Source organism: Silene latifolia, chromosome 9 (assembly GCF_048544455.1).
Source record: "Silene latifolia isolate original U9 population chromosome 9, ASM4854445v1, whole genome shotgun sequence".
Classification (NCBI taxonomy): Eukaryota; Viridiplantae; Streptophyta; class Magnoliopsida; order Caryophyllales; family Caryophyllaceae; genus Silene; species Silene latifolia.
The window spans coordinates 14,906,002-14,923,381 of NC_133534.1; positions in this window are offsets into that span (position 1 = coordinate 14,906,002).

Genomic DNA, 17,380 nt, shown 5'->3' on the forward strand with positions numbered 1-17,380 from the left:
ATTTAGAACGCAAACCTTTGACCCAGTCGAAAATGAGGAAGGCCTGAGAGCCTCCCTAGACCTGGTCGAAGAAAGTCGAGATACGGCACGGCTCAACTTGGCAGTATATCAAAACCGAATGAGAAGAGCATACAACCGTAGGGTCCACAAAAGGGACTTAAGAGTAGGAGATCTAGTCTTAAGAAAGTCGGCCGCAACAAACAAAGGAAACATCCATGGTAAAATGACGACCAATTGGGAAGGATCCTAGCTACAAAGTGGTTGAAGAAATGAGGCTGGGGACATACCGGCTGACAGACATGGAGGGAGTGCCTCTAATGAGCCACTGGAACACAGACAACCTTAGAAAATACTTCATATAGCGGCGGAGGTGTCCGAGACCGTTGTGGGCACCCCAACGCGTGATTATATCTAATGAGTGGTCCAAGTTTTCCATCAAAATGAAGAGTCCCCTCCATAGTCGTACCAAGGTAGACGCCACGGCTAAAGCCGGGCAGCCACCGCAATGGCAGTTGATACTCGCGAAAGCGACCAACATGCTTAGTAGACGCCAGCCGGGCAGTCACTACAAATGCAGTTGAAACTCGCGAAAGCGACCAACATGCTTAGGAACGTATAAGTACAGTTGAGAAACGCAAATCTGACCGCCTCGGCCAATCCGGGAGTGGCAGAGGAAGCGATCAATATGTCTACAGATACGAACGCTGTCGAGCCGTAACCCCGATTGCCTCGGCCAAAGCCGGGAGTGACGGGGAAACAACGATCGATACGCTAACATGTTCACAACGGCAGTTGGGAAGCGCAAATCTGACCGCCTCGGCTAAGACCGGGAGTGGAGGAGGAAGCGACCGACATGCCAGCATGTTTGAAGACATGTTTACAACAGCGGTTGGGAAACGCAAATATGACCGCCTCGGCTAAGACCGGGAGTGGAGGAGGAAGCGACCGACATGCCAACATGTTTAAAAACGTTTAAGTACAGTTGAGATACGCAATCTAACTGCCTCGGCCAGGCCGAAGGTAAAAACGAAAAAGCGCTCAATATGTTAAAAACGTAAGAAGACAACTCAATGGAAAATAAGATCAAAGCCTCGGCCAAGCCGGAGGCAAATAAACAAACTTTATTGAAAAATGTTTACAAGGCAAAACAAAGTCGACGGCCGTCCCCATAGGGATAGCCTAAACACAACCTACCAAAGTTTATCAAAAAAAGAGAAAGTACAACAAAAGGTTACAAACATAAGACTTGAAGCGCCAAAAGGATGGCAGGGAGGAAAGGCTTAATAGTTGGCCCCCGAACAGCTGAAGCTGTCAGAAGGGCCGGGTGAATTTGGTGACGACCGCCCGTCTCCCTATGCTTGTTCTTTCGCCGCCACCGCAGCAAAGATAGCGAGCAAAGATCACCAACGGTGGACGGCGCAGAGGAGAGCTTGGCAGCTTCACTGGCCTTTGCCCTCTCAGCCTCCTCTCTGGCCTCCTTCACCTTAGCATCCCGGGCCGCCTTCTACTCGGCTTCCTGAGCAGCCTTCGCCGCCTTCGCCTCATCCGCAGCCTTGGCCTCCGCAGCAGCGGCCTTCTCATCCAGAAGACGGTCAAACTCTTGTCACGGGAAGTTGCCTTCTGGAAGGAGCTCTTTGATCACATCCCTGGTAGCATCTTCAGCTTGGTCCCGGTACTGGGCACACATGTCAGGGATGATGACGGTCTTCAGCGTCTCAATATCCTTCTCCCTCAGAGCAAGGATAGCCTTGGTGTTCTTATGCTCCTTCGCCTCAGCCGAATGCAAGGTCTTCCATCTCTCCTTCTGCCCAACCACGGCGTTATAGCCGCCCTCAAATTTGTCCCGCTCCTCCCGCAGCTTAGCGGCATCAGCCAATGCAGCCTAAACCTTGGCCCTCTCGGCTAGGACCGCCTTCTCAGCGTCTTCCCTAAGCTTTCGCTCAGCGAGGAAATCATTTTTGACGGCCTGGAAGTCCTCCTTCGACCTCTCGGCCTCCTTCTTAGCGGCGGCAAGCTCGAGACTAAGTCGTTCAAGCGCAGGGGAAGCTCGAGCCATGACCTTTTCTTGCTCCATAATATGAGCGCCGGCTAGCTCAGCCCACTTCACCAGCCTCTTGGACAACCTTATGCCTTCCGCCGTAAGCTGAGCGGGGGAAACCTTCTGGGATGAGGAGTCAACGGTGACATTCTTACCGCCCGTCTGCACAGGCTGCTTCTCCAACTGCCGTTCAGTGAGAACGACAAATGGCGACGGGCCGATCTACAAAAATCCCAGACAAAGCATCCATGTCAACATTCATTGACATGTCAGAGAGCCTGTCATCAGGAATGCCCAATGAACCTGCTAAATCCGAGCCGTGGGTTAGAACCGTACCAGTCTTAGCCTTCTTGGGCAGAGAGCCGGCTGGCCCCTTTTCTTTCCCGGCCTCGGTAACAGCAGCTGCGGCAGGCATTGCCTTTTCCTTCCTCTTATTTGAAGGAGGATGACCCTCCACAACGGTGACCTCCTCTTCAACATCGACGACCACCTGCTCCTTTTGGACAACGGGGATTGAAGATTGAGCTGGAGCTGACGCCGTTGCCACCGTAAACGTTGTTTTTGGTCTCCGGCGCGGCACGTTATCGGCAATCTGCGCTTGAGCCGCCGCCACATACATTGCCTTCAACTGCTGCTCCATAAGTTCGTGAGGGGCCGGTCTGCGATCACGTGGCGCGGCCTTAGGATGCAGCTCAACAACTCTCCCGTTCTCGTCAAGTCCCAACCTCTTGAGGACGGAGACAGGCAGTTCCCGGCCAAATCGGTCTGCAAAAGAAATAAACCAAGGCTCAAATACAGAAACATAAAAAAGCAAAGATGGGCCTCATACCGACCCCACTCACCCTGGCTGAGGGCCGGTATGAGGCCGACGTGGCAAAGCAGCTCATCCTGAAGAACGATCTGCGTCGGGGGCATCCATCCCTTCGGCGTGCCATCCTTCTCATCCTCAAACAGCCTCATTGCCCGCGTTTCGTCCTCATTAAGATAGACCTTCAAGGCGTCCATCTTAAGCTTATTCCGCGAGACATATTTGTCATGCTCCCCTTGATTCTCACACCGCAAATTGACGCGGCTTTGAAAGGACCGGGGCAGCGGATAGTCCTCCGGAACCTCGACGTATACCCACCGCCCCTTCCAGTCCTTGCAAGATGTCAACTTGGAAACGGTAACATAACCCGCCTCGGTCTCAGTATCTTTGTACCACCCCGTGCCACCTAGGGTAGTCTGCCGAAGATGGTGGAGCCGGCGGAAGAGGTTCACCGTTGGGGCCTCCCCTTTAAAAAGACATAACCATACAAAGCCAACAATCGTCCTGATGGTCAACGGATGCAGTTGATGCACGACGATATTCATGGCTTTAATTATGGCAGCAACGTATTCATTAAGAGGAAACCGGAGCCCATACTCCAGGTGTCTGATGTACACGCCGATACAACCCTTGAGAGGGCAACAGACGGCCTGATCACCCTCAGGAACAATTATTCTATACCCCCTGCCGAAGGAGTAATGATCTTCAAAAAGGTCAGAACCGGAACAACTAGCGAACTTGTTCGTCCAAGCACGATCAGGATTGATCGAACAGGCGTCGCCGTGCCACGAGAAATGCGGCCTCTTTACGACAGAAGGGGTCGCCTCATCATCGTCATCATCAAAACCCTCCAAAAATTGCTCATCAATTTCAGGAGAAGGCGACTTGGGACCCCCAAACCCTATCGGGGTGACAACCAGTGGCTCCTCTTCATCAGGACGAGACGGTTCGCCCCCCGGCGCAGAGGTACTGGGTTGAGCATCACCAGAAGACATGGTAACAATAAATACTTAACAAATAAAAGTTGGAGAAATTTGTTTGTTTACCTTGGAAAAAGTATTACGCCGAGTAACGCTTCGGAGACTAGAGAGAAATTTCTTCGAAAAAGCTAAGAGAGAGGAAATTTTTTTGAGAAAATGAAGTTTGATGGCCAAAATGAGGGGGTAACTGCTCTATTTATAGAGCAAAGCCCATTCAGCGGACCAATCAGAGCAAAGCTCATGAAGCGTCCACCAATCAGCACCAGGCCACGTGTCGAGCATGCAGCCACGGAATGTCAATCGACACACAGTGACAAAACTTCTTCGACACGCTCCATGGTATCCACTTGCTAACGGCCAGCTGATCAACCAAGCAAAGACAGCACCGGCCGGAGGCAATCAAAAGCACACGGCACTCTCAACCTTGATCTCGGCCAGCGCCATTTTCTTTTCCATATCGGATGTCCATTACACAACCATGTGGAGGGGGGATATGGTACGGCCTGAACAGACCCAAGCCGAGGAAGAAGAGGCCGGGGAAGATGTTCAACTTGCGCAGAATACGCTCAACACTCATCGAAGGTCCATACCACGGCATAGACTACGCTGGGGGCAAATTGATGGGGCATATTCTGCACCCGCTGACCGAGTCAACATATTGAGCAAGGTCAAAGCCAAAAGACAGCAAGTCAACGTATTAGACAACCTAACCGACGCAAAGACATTTCTCTGTCACTGGGTCTCGGCTAGGCAACTAGCCTACGGGAGGCATATCCGCGTACTCACATCCAAGTCCCTCAAGCATGGAGTCAACCAGCCACCTGGCCTGCCATGGGTCCCTCGGCCGAGGGTAGAACAGTCTTTCCACCTGCTAGTCACTTGGCCACTACGTGACAAAAGGCGAAAGTCTATAAATACTCCACCTCTCTCATTGAGAAGAGGATCCGAAAACTATCCCAAAACTCACTATTAATCTGGTATAAACTCCCTTATCTCTACAATATACTTTCACAAGAACACACAACTTAATCCCTTTAAGTTTCGACTTGAGCGTCGGTTTGAGAAAGACGCTACCAAGCCGAGCCCTCAGTTTGTTTATCTTTACAGGAGAGACCGAAAGGAAGAGACAAGCAAAAAGACATCATTTATCAAGCTTACGTGGTCACAAATCCTGCTCCGGAATTACACGCGGAATAATAATTATGGCCTTATTTTCTTGTGGCGGACCACCTCACCGGGCCTCAATGATACGCCAAGGCAAGGAGTAGCATTGACCACGTAAACCAATATGGGCATATGCCAAGTGCCAACAATATTTTCAAAGAGACGCAAAAGATTGAATAGCTGTACAATTAACATGAAAATGATGGGGTTGGCCCTGATGTAACCACGTCCACTGGTTATTGTACCTACCACTTGATTTTGGCATTTGCCAATTATTGCCTACTTCCTATGACACTCGTTTTTTCTTATTTTGGTATTAACTTTACAGTCGGTCTCATTATAACACTGTCACTATTTATCTATAGCTATAAATAAATAGTGGTCCTTTCACAAAATGAAAGTGGAAGGGCAAGTAAGGGTATCCATTAAGGATGTCCGTGCATCATTGATTCTTTTTTGACAAAAAAATGTACTACATCCGTCCCGAATATTTGTTGTTCTATTTTATTTTGGAGTGTCTTAGTTAATTTGTTGTCCTTTCTATTTTAGGAATACATTTGATAAACAATTTGGTCATTCACACTCAACTTGATCCACATGTCATTTAATAGTTGGTCTTCTCCTCTTTCTTTGGTTTTATGTCAAAATCAAATGAAAATAAATACTCCCTCCAATTTTTTATTATCTTCCCCCTTCATTTTTCACACAAGTTTGATTATCTTCTCTCTTTCCTTTTTTGGTAAGTTTCATTCATTTTTTATTAATTTTTTTCTCCTAAAAAATCAACAACTCTTATTACTTTATCTATTCTTTATTAATCATTCATTCTTTATTATTTTCTCTCACCTGTAAATTTCACAACTTACAATACTTTATTCTACTTTATTCCTTCTTTCTTCCCCTTTCTTAATTTTTGTGCCCAAACGAAAGGGAAGATATAAGAAAATAGGAGGGAGTAATCGAAATAGAGGGAGTAGTTGTTAGGATAAAAACACAAATTCTCATTATAGACGGACACTATCCGTCTATACGTATAGACGGATAACATTTCCCCTCACAAAATACCCGTTTGCCATAAAGTGGGAAGTACATGGGGGTGCCCCACCTTGTCCCCCTACCCATTTTATTAGAGGTCTTTACCCATCTGTTCGCTCCACCCATCTATACCAAGACCTATTAAGATAAAAATAGACAAACGTCCTCTCATCGATTGGTTTGTTCCCAATGACACATAATTTAATATACAAACTATTTATTTATTGTAATATTCTGGGAAAAAAAAAATATATACTCCTTCTTATTCTATATTTTTTTCCTTATTTACTAAAACGGATTATTCAGGTTTTCTTCTCCTTTCTTATTTTGGAAACTTTTACTATTATTTTAATCATTCATCTCTCCTATCACCAAACCCCACTCAACTTTTTACCCATATTTTATTATTTTTCTTAATGTTTTGGCCCCACAATTGTTTATTTAACTCCTAATTATTCATCCCTTTCTCCTATCACTAAACCCCACCCAACTCTTTTACTCTTATTTTATTCATTTCCTTGATATTCGTGCTCACTAACAAAGGTAAGAAAATATGGAATTGGAGGGAGTATTATTTTATTAAATAATTTATATGACATTTTTTTATATTGTCCACAAACACGGAAATAGTTAATATCGGAAAGACGCTTGTATGAGAGACCACGCGAGATAATTATCCTACGTGTGCTTAGACTTGGCAATCGGGTTAATAGGGTCGGTTTCGGGTTGGGTCAATTTCGGGTCGGGGCATTTCGGGTCTACAGGCTTTGGGTCAGGTCCGGTCATTTTCGGCTCAACTATTATCAAATTATTTGTGCATAATAATCAGTTTGTAACAATAAATATTCGGGTTTGGGTCGGGTCAATTTTACCAAGCCTGGTACTGTGCTCAGGGCCGTGTCAATCGATAAACATGAAAAATGTTTCATGCTCATCAATTAGAGGCCACATGTCTTTTCACGATACTATCCTTCATGGCTAAGTATTTGATTCACGTATAATATGCAAAAGCTTGTGCCTAAATGCCCAAGAAAGCGTTTGTTATAAATAGCAAGCATTCCATGCCAGTTATAAATAGCAAGCATTCACCAAGGCGATCTCCTCTCCCCTTACTTGTTCATAATCTGTATGAATGCCCTTTCATCCCTTATCCACCAATCTTGCCTTGATCTTAACTGAACCCCGTTCCTTTTGAGGAGAGGTGGTGCCACTTTCTCGCACCTTCTGTATGCTAACGACATTTTTCTCTTCGATAGTACTGAAGGGAATCTGTGTGCACTCCGAAAATACTCTCTTTGACTTTTGTTTATCATCTAGGTAGAAAATCAAATTCAACAAAAGCAAGCTTCATTTCTCTCCTTCCACCCCCGATGATTCCCGTCTTTTGTTCGAAAATGCCCTAAACATGAAACATTCCGCTTCTCTTCGTACTTATCTTGGATTCCCCCTTACTACTAGGAAACCCTCTAGAGCCGACGTCCATCCTACTCTTGATAAAATCCAAGCCAAACCTGCTAGTTGGAAAAGGAAGTTTCTCTCTCGTGCTGGTAGGATCTACCTCATTCAGTCCACTCTCAATGTTATCCCTGCCCATCGTAAGCAATGCATTGCTCTCCCTTCCCATTCTCTTCGAAGTATTGATAAAATTGTTTGAGGATTCTTTTGGTGTTAAAAACATCACCTTGTCAATTAGAATTCTATCTGTTATCCAACCAAAAAGCTGCGGGGGTCTAGGTATTTGTTGCTCTTTTAGCCTTAACCTTGCCTATGCTGCTCGTTTATGCTGGAGAACCTGTTTTTTCCAATCTAACCTTGCGAGCCTTGCTCTCCATAGCAAATATGTTTCTAGGAGATATAATCCCCCTCCGTTTACACTAAAGGCTCTCACATCTGGAAGAATACCGGGGAAAGATGGTCCTTCTTTGCCAAATCATTAACTTGGGCAGTTGGTAATGGTTCAAACATCAATCTTTGATTTGATTCCTGGTGCCTGCCATGTTTCATTGGAGAAAGCTCACAAGCAACATTTCTTCCCTCCAACAACCACGTTAACATTAGAAAAGGATGACCCTTCTTTGATTTGATAAGGTTAACTTATCACGTAGTCTATGTGCTTGGAGACATCAACCGTTGACGTGCACTAAGTCTTCATTTGATAACGAAAAATGGTTGACTCCTTCCCATGTAAGATAGTTACAACAATTCTCTCTATCCCTCTCCCCTCCTTGTTACAACCATTCTCTCTATCCCTCTTCCCTCCTTGCCTAGACCTGATCTAGCAACATCTACCTTGAACATCAATAACTATTTTTCCCTCCATCTTGCTTATAATAGCATTTTTGGTGATAATTCCCCTGACATTCGTCGTCCCTCTTCCCCTTCTTTCGCCTCGAGTTGGATTTGGAAGATCCCTTCTTAACCTAAGATTAGAGGTTTTCTGTGGCTGGCTTGGTGGGATAAGCTCCCCCACTGTTATACTCTATTTTGTCGATCCATTTTTCATTCTCTTGTGTGTGATACTTGCTCCCTTGAGATTGAAATTCACTTCACATCCTTCACGATTTCTCCTTTTCGCGTGTCATCTGGAACTCCTTGCCAACTCCCCATGACTTTTTCGTTTCCAACCTCAGTTATTGGCTTAGCACCAACCTTAAATCCCCTGGCGTCTTTTGGCCCAACCTTTTCTCCTTCATTCTGGGGAACCTTTGGACTAGGCACAATGAGCGCCTTTTTTGTTACCATCCGCCCTTACCCCATAATCTATGGCTTGACTTGTGTTGTACCAAACCCACACCTGGGCTGCTGCTCTTTTAGCCTTAACCTTGACAGAGTTTTTTGGTGCCCGCCATTTTTCGTTGGAGAAAGCTCACAAGTCACAAGCACCATTTTTCGTTAACATTATCAAATCAAAAATCGTCAAGTCTCTAGCAAGGCTTCTCAGGACATAGACTATGTAATAAGTTGTATAAAACTTCCAAGCACCATGAAATTGTCAAGATTACAAACCCAGAGAAAAAAAATCGAATTTCCCGCTTTAATAGAAATCCAAGCCGCACATGCACCTAACACACCTTTTCTCTTCATTTTACGGCTGACTTTCTTTACCCAAATGAAAGGAGGAAAAGAAAAATAAAGAGTGAAGGTTAGTGGCTAAGTTTTTGTTGTGAAGGAAGTCTGTATATGCTCCGTAAAACCGACGTTCTTTGTTGCATCTAGAGGGCTCCATTATAGTCTTAAGGCAATGTTGCTCCAGAAATTGACTTGGGCGATGTGTGCTGGCTTCTCCTCAAATGACATGGTGACTTCTCCCCGAATCAGATGACGGCTCCATGGATTTAGAGTTTAGACTGAGTACCTGCAAGAAAAAAGAAATAAAGAAAAAGAATGTCAGGTTAAAGAATTTGCCTATCTTCAAAATTTCCCGTATAATGTTATCGCCAGGATAGTTGGACTCTCGTTTCGGCATGGACTACTATTGACTTCATGGTTTCTTCAAGACTTTGGATGTATAACTGCGTGGTCACTATGTTGAATAATGCTTCAAATAAGTTATTACAATAATAATGCGTTAGTATAAACTATAAAGGTGAGTTATTGATATTATGAGTTAGTGTGTTAATGTTGAGAATAAGTTATTAGTTTATGATAGAAACGTAGAAGTATTTATTTTATATATTTAGTTTCTACGTTAAAATATCATATTGTAAGGCTATATAAAGGCCTCTAATTTACTTGTAATTTGCATCCAAAAATAAATAAACAATTATCTCTTTATATTATACTCTCTCCTTTACCAACAAGTTTGGTATCAGAGCACTATAGGCAAGAGAGAAATTTTAAGAGCAACGCAGCTCCTCTCTGTCTAAATCGGGCAAGATCAAATAAAAAATTAGTGAGTGAAATATACGGAGTTTTCCCATAAAATAAATTTTAGAGTGTCATGACCACTAATGAAGTTTCCACCAGTTCTCAACCATTAATTCCCAGTTTCGATGGGGATAAATATGAGTTTTGGTCTATTAAAATGAGAACTTTGTTTAAATCTCAAGAGCTATGGGATTTAGTTGAAGATGGTTTTGACGACTCGGATGTCGAACAACAAAGATTGAAAGAAAATAGAAAAAAAGATGCAAAAGCGCTCCTATTTCTTCAATCATCTGTTCATGAAAATATTTTCTCCAGAATTGCATCAGCAGCAACTTCGAAGGAGGCTGGCGTGGCAAATTTTAAAAACTGAATTCAAAGGCTCGGATAAGGTAATCGTTGTTAAGCTTCAAACGCTACGCCGCAATTTTGAAACTTTAAATATGCAAAATAATGAGTCCATGCAGGATTACCTATCTAGAGCTAGTACAATTGTGAATAAAATGAAGTCTTATGGGGAAGATATTTCAAATAAAACAGTGGTTCCAAAATTTTTGAGAAGTCTTCATTCTAGATTTGATTCTATTGTCGCTGCGATTGAAGAAGCTCATGATATGTCAACTTATTCTTTTGATGAATTAATGAGTTCTTTGCAAGCTCATGAAGAACGATTAAATCGTTCAAAAGAAAAGAATGAAGAAAAGGCATTTCAGGTGAAGGGAGAGTCTTCAAAAGAAAATGACAATAATAATTTTGGTGGACGTGGAAATGGTAGAGGTGGTTTCCGCGGCCGAAGCCGTGGCGGTGGCAGAGGTCGTGGCCAACATTTTGGGCAGCGACAACATGGACAAAAGTCGTCCATTCAATGTCATCATTCTAATAAATTCGGTCACAAAGAAGCGAATTGTTGGATAAAGGCACAAAATCAAAATCAAAATCAAGCAAATTTTGCAGAAAAAGAAGAGGCGAAAATTCTTTTTATGGCACACTTTCATGACAATGCAGTCTTGGGTGATGTCTGGTTTGTTGATAGTAGTTGATCAAACCATATGTCTGGTTCAGAGTCTTTGTTCATGGATTTAGACACCTCAAAAAAATCAGAAGTACGCCTTGGTGATGATAAGGTAGTATAAGTCGAAGGTAAAGGTACAATTACTCTTTCCGGCCACTAGCTTTGGCAAGAAGAAATTAATTCATAACGTGTTGTTTGTGCCTAGTTTAGCTCATAATTTATTGAGTATGGGACAGTTGATGTCTAGTGGCTATAGGGTTTTATTTGATGATGATAGCTGCACAATATTAGATAAGAAATCCAGGCAAACTGTAGTCACTATTAGTATGACCCAAAATAAGATGTTTCCTTTAGACATAGATTGTTCTGAAAAGAAGGTTTTTAGGGCTAAGAAGTTATGTGAGTCTGATTTATGGCACTTACGATATGGTCACTTGCATGAAAATGGATTAAAACTCCTAAAAAGGAAAGACATGGTCTTAGGGTTGCCATAGGTTGCTGACCTAGAATTTTGCGAAGGGTGTGTCCTTGGGAAGCATAGCAGAAGTTCATTTCCTGTTGGGCAATCGTGGAGAGCGTCTAAATGCCTTGAACTAGTGCACGCAGATTTATGTGGACCAATGAAAACTTCATCTATGAATGAAAGTTATTATTTCTTTATGTTTACTGATGACTACAGCCGAATGAGTTGGGTATATTTCTTAATCTTAAAATATGATTCTTTTGAAGTATTCAAAAAGTTCAAAGTGCTAGTAGAAAAACAGTCGGGAAAGGTCATGAAGATACTCCGTACAAACAGGGGAGGTGAGTTTTGCTCGCAAGAGTTTGATAAGTTTTGTGAAGAGCATGGTATTCGTAGGGAGCTTACTGCACCACGTACTCCGCAACAAAATGGCATTGCTGAACGGAAAAATCGTACTGTTGTTGAAATGGCCAGAAGTATGTTAAAGGCAAAACAACTTCCAAATAAGTTAAGGAAACGATTTGCAAATGCGATTTATCTTCTAAATTTATCACCCACAAAAGCAGTTCTTAACAAAACACCTTATGAAGCATGGCGAGGTTCTAAACCTCGGGTAAGTCATTTAAGGGTTTTTGGTTGTGTAGCCTACGCTTTAATAAAATCCTATCGCCACAAGCTTTATGAAAAATCCGAGAAATGTGTGTTTATTGGTTATAGTATGAAATCTAAAGCATATAGGTTATATGATCCTGTCAGTGGCAAGATTATTATAAGTAGAGATGTGGTGTTTAATGAAGATGCTAGCTGGCCATAGAATAGTACTGATGATAGATCGGTTCTATTTCCCGAAGATGATGAAATGCCAAAAACAACAATTAAGGAGCCTGAGAATTCAACTTCTTCACTGAAAAATGGTGGTGGCTCTAGCCATAATTCACCAATTTCAATTCCTTCTACTAGCACAATTCAAACACCGCCCAGCTCACCATTAAATAATTCATCTCCTACGAGTTCATCTTCAAGCTCGTCCTAAGAGACACCTCCTAGGCGTTTTAGATCACTTCGAGATGTGTACACAAATTGTAATTTTGCTTTATATGCCTCAGATCCTCTTACTTATGATGATGCTGCAGAAACTAAAAAATGGCAGGATGCAATGTATGAGGAGATGAAATCCATTGAGAAAAATGCTACTTGGGAGTTGGTAAATCCACCCGAAGGGAAAAATGTTATAGGGTTGAAATGGGTGTTTAGAACAAAGTATAATGCAGATGTAAGTGTACAAAAGCACAAAGCACGGTTAGTTGTTAAAGGATATGCACAACAATATGGAGTTGACTTTGATGAAACATTCTCACCCGTGGCTCGCTTTGAAACGGTGAGAACTTTCTTGGCCTTAGCTACACAACTTAATTGGCTTGTTTTTCAATTTGAGGTGAAGTCAGCTTTTTTAAATGGAGACTTGAATGAGAAAGTATACATGTACCAACTAGAAGGTTTTATGAAAAATGGAGAAGAAGACAAAGTCTACAAGTTGAGAAAGGCTTTGTATGGTCTTAAACAAGCTCCGCGCGCATGGTATAATAAAATCGACTCTTATTTTCATGAGTCTGGATTTATAAGGAGGAAAAATGAGCCGACTCTTTATTTGAAAAAAATGTGGTAAAGAATTTTTGGTGGTATGTCTATATGTTGATGACATGATCTACATGGGATCGTCGGACTCAATTGTTGCCGAGTTCAAATCTTCTATGATGAATAAATTTGAGATGTCGGATTTGGGATTGTTACATTATTTTCTTAGTTTGGAAGTGAAGCAAGTTGAAAATGGCATTTTTATATCTCAAGAGAAATATGCAGTAGATTTGGTTAAAAGGTTTAATTTGTTGGATTGCAAAACATCAAGCACTCCAATGAATATAAATGAGAAATTGTCATCAAATGATGACACTGGTGATGTTAATGTCAGATACTCTCGACAAATGGTAGGTGGCTTAAACTACTTAAGTCACACTAGGCCTGATATTGCATATTCAGTGAGTGTGGTTTCCAGGTTTATGCATAATCCGTCAAAACAACATCTTGGAGCAGTTAGAAGAATTTTGAAGTATATAGCCGACACTACCGAATATGAAATTTTCTATTCAAAAGTATTAGACTTCAAGTTAGTCGGATACACAGATAGTGATTGCGCCGATTGTCTTGATGATCGAAAAAGCACTTCGGGTTATGTTTTTACTCTTGGTTCAGGAGCTATTTCATGGAGTTCAAAGAAGCAAGAGACGGTAGCTTTATCCTCATCTGAAGCAGAGTATGCGGCAATTTCATCAGCTAAATGTCAAGCTATTTGGCTTTGGCGGTTGCTAAAAGATCTCCTCCATGAGCAAAAGTCTCCTACAACTATTTACTGTGACAGCAATAAAGCGGCGATATCACTGACGAAGAATGCCGTTTTTCACAGCAGGACTAAGCACATTGATATTCGTCATCATTTCATTCGTGACATGGTTGCAAAAGGAATGATCGAGCTCAAGTTTTGTGGAACAAATCAACAAGTAGAAGATATCCTAACGAAGTCACTTTCAATAGAAAAAGTTGACGATTTCCGATCACAGATGGGTGTTTGCAAGCTTTGAAGCAAGGGGGTGTGTTGAATAATGCTTCAAATAAGTTATTACAATAATAATGCGTTAGTATAAAGGTGAGTTATTGATATTATGAGTTAGTGTGTTAATGTTGAGAATAAGTTATTAGTTTATGATAGAAACGTAGAAGTATTTATTTTATATATTTAGTTTCTACGTTAAAATATAATATTGTAAGGCTATATAAAAGCCTCTAATTTACTTGTAATATGCATCAAAAAATAAATAAACAGTTATCTCTTTATATTATACTCTCTCCTTTACCAACACACTACGGCTTGACGCGACGTTGAAACTTGAACGACTATGTCTTGCTTTAAAATAGGCACCACCACGAATCTGGTCTTCAAGCAAAAAAAAAGGTGCATAGACTTGAAAGACGACAATTAACAAAGGATGCCATGACTGATGATTTTGTGTCATAAGTTATATAAAGAGGGATGAGTGGTGAATTACGATCCGCAAACGATGGAACGGTGGCTTGTAGTAGTAATATACACCATCTTACCGAGTTACCCTCCTTTTATATATGATCAGAAGAGTACAATTATGGAAACAAGATGTTAAGAACGATATAATAGAATGGTTTGGGAGAAGCTTTCAATTGTGATAGATTCAATATCAAAGTCTCAATATATAGTACAACTTAAAGCTCAAATTTTCGGAAATACAATCATACTAATATTTTATCCTTAACTATCAATATTACCGTAATATTCGAATATTACTTCGTATTACAAGATACCACGTGAGCAATAGTATGGAAATCCCAAGCTAAGGAAATAAATTACGGGGAGAAAGAAGATCTTATGAAAGAGGAATGTTTCCCAAACACAATGCAAAAGGAATAATAAAATAAGAGTGAGCTTTTGGAAGTTGCTACTGATGATTTTTTCTTTCCAAAATCCAAAGGATTGAGTTTTGGTGTAAGAAATTGGGCCAATTTAGTTTTGCATGGCCAAAGATTATAAGTAAAGTTCTTTCTTTGCTACTGTATAGGATTTCACCCATGCATATTTACAACAAATGGCGCATGCAATTGGCTCAAAGACAAGAAGTCAAATTCAATAGATTTATCGGAAATTTTCCATAATACCTCCGAATTTTGGCAGATTATACATAGTATCCCTTATTTTAAGTTTCTAAATATGGTAACCTTATCTTTACCTTTTTCTTTCCCAAAATACCCTTTGATAAACTTCCGGCATATAAAGCTGTTACTCCTATAGTCCTATGCGTAATTTGATAAGTAATTGAGTATGTTATGTTATTTGCATTTTATTATTTACGTATTAAATGTTAGGTTATTAGATTAAATAAGGATTTAGGTATTAGATGATGCAGTGTTAGTGTATTAGATAACAAAAGACGGCGTCACAAGTCATATGAGTAACATCGTTATGACGGAAGTTTGTCAAAGGGTATTATGGGAATGAAAAAAGTAAACACAGGGGTACCATATGTACAAACTTAAAATGAGGGGTATCATGTGTAATCTGCCAAAATTCGGGGGTACCAAGGGAAATTTCCGTAGATTTATGGGTCAAAAAGGTTTCTAAGGACCCGTAATTTGGTAGATCGAGACCCGATCATGCATAAACACTCCCAAATCGTGTACATGACCAAGTCTCAAGGGGGAAATTTGTTGGCATGGAAAATTTATGTAAATGCCAAGTCGGGAGTCAAAAGTCAAAATATCCACCACGTCAGAAGTCAAAGTCAAAATGTTGACCCGTCAAAGAAAATACAAGATAATATAATTAATTTGGACGAGATTATTTTAATCGGTCCCGCTACTCTAAAGTGACAAAGCCCGATAAATGGGTCAAACTCAATACATGGGTCATGCTCATCACTTAAATGAGTCGAGCATACGCAAATGAATCACATGACTATTGTAATACCCGGTTTTACGGAGAGTAATAAAGGACCCTTTGGCAATGGTGAAAGGACCCTTGGGCTTGTTGAGAGTGTGTTACTCGTGAGTAGAGTAATAATGGTATTAGATCGAGTACAGAGCACTCAACTGAGTATGAGTGATATTGTAACTCCCCCATACACCAAGGTGCCTTATCAAGATCACCTTAACATATGGAGATGTTACCATCTCGGTTGCCCGAGGTACAGTATATCAAAAGTGACCATAAAGAAAGATACTTTAAGTTCAAAAGTTAAATGTGCGTACAACTGATAAACCAAACCAAAAAGAAATACAACTGACTCAAACCAAAACCAACTGAAAACTAGAGCCATCATAACTATCAGCGGATGACTAAAACTCAAAAGAAGGTGATGACTCCATCCCAGCCAGATCCCGCGAGCTATCCAAAGGAATACCTGCTAATCAACTGCTCACCATCCTGAATGGATCACCACAGTTTTCAAAACATTTAACCGGGATCAGTTACTGAATAAATAATATAAGTAAAACAACAACATCCAATTACATAACATAATCCCCAAACTCCAGTTCACCAGCAATCGCCTGACTACACACTAAATATGTAGTCATGCCAGATTACCCGTCGCAACAGATAATCCACAACGCCAGTGGGGACCGCAGTCTTACCACCTAAGCTCCGCTCAAAACCGTAGAGCGAATAACCCAATGACCATTAATGTGCACATCCCCCTTGTGACGGGAACCACAATGGGCGAATCAAGGGCGTAAAGCCATTCCCGAAAATGACTCCACTCAGCCGAGGGCGCACCTCGCGAACCACATACAATTACAAACAAAAATCACAATACTGATAATCATGCCAATACCAAGAAATACAATTAACCATAGAAATAATCATATGATTCAACCACCATAGCACTTAAATCAATTATATAATAACTGAGTAGGGAAAACCCTACCTGAAATGGAATCACCAACAACAACAGCAGCAAATGAAAAAACCTCTTCTACGAAATCACTTCCTATAACAATAATGCATACAATTACGATCCACAACAACAATTACACCAAAAACTCCTATACCCAAATTAGGGTTTAACCAATATTAACAAACTGACATAAAAAAACAACATAGAAATCTTACCCAATTGATGACGGACGCAACGGTATGAAAATCCCCAAAAGTTAAGAACTCTAGCCGTTGATTTGATAGCAAAGAGAGGAGAGAATCGAACGCTGTAAATGTTTTTCTTTGAAAAACCTATGGAAATGAAAAGTAAAATAAAAAGAACTGACGACTCAAGCTTATAAATACATCTCCTTCCTTTATTATCAAACCAGACGAAAAACCCGTAAAAACACTGGCACTCGATCGAGTAACTAACGTACTCGATCGAGTAGCGCCTACTCGATCGAGTACACCCTGAGCAGAATGTACTACAGAATCTGAATACAACTTACTCGATAG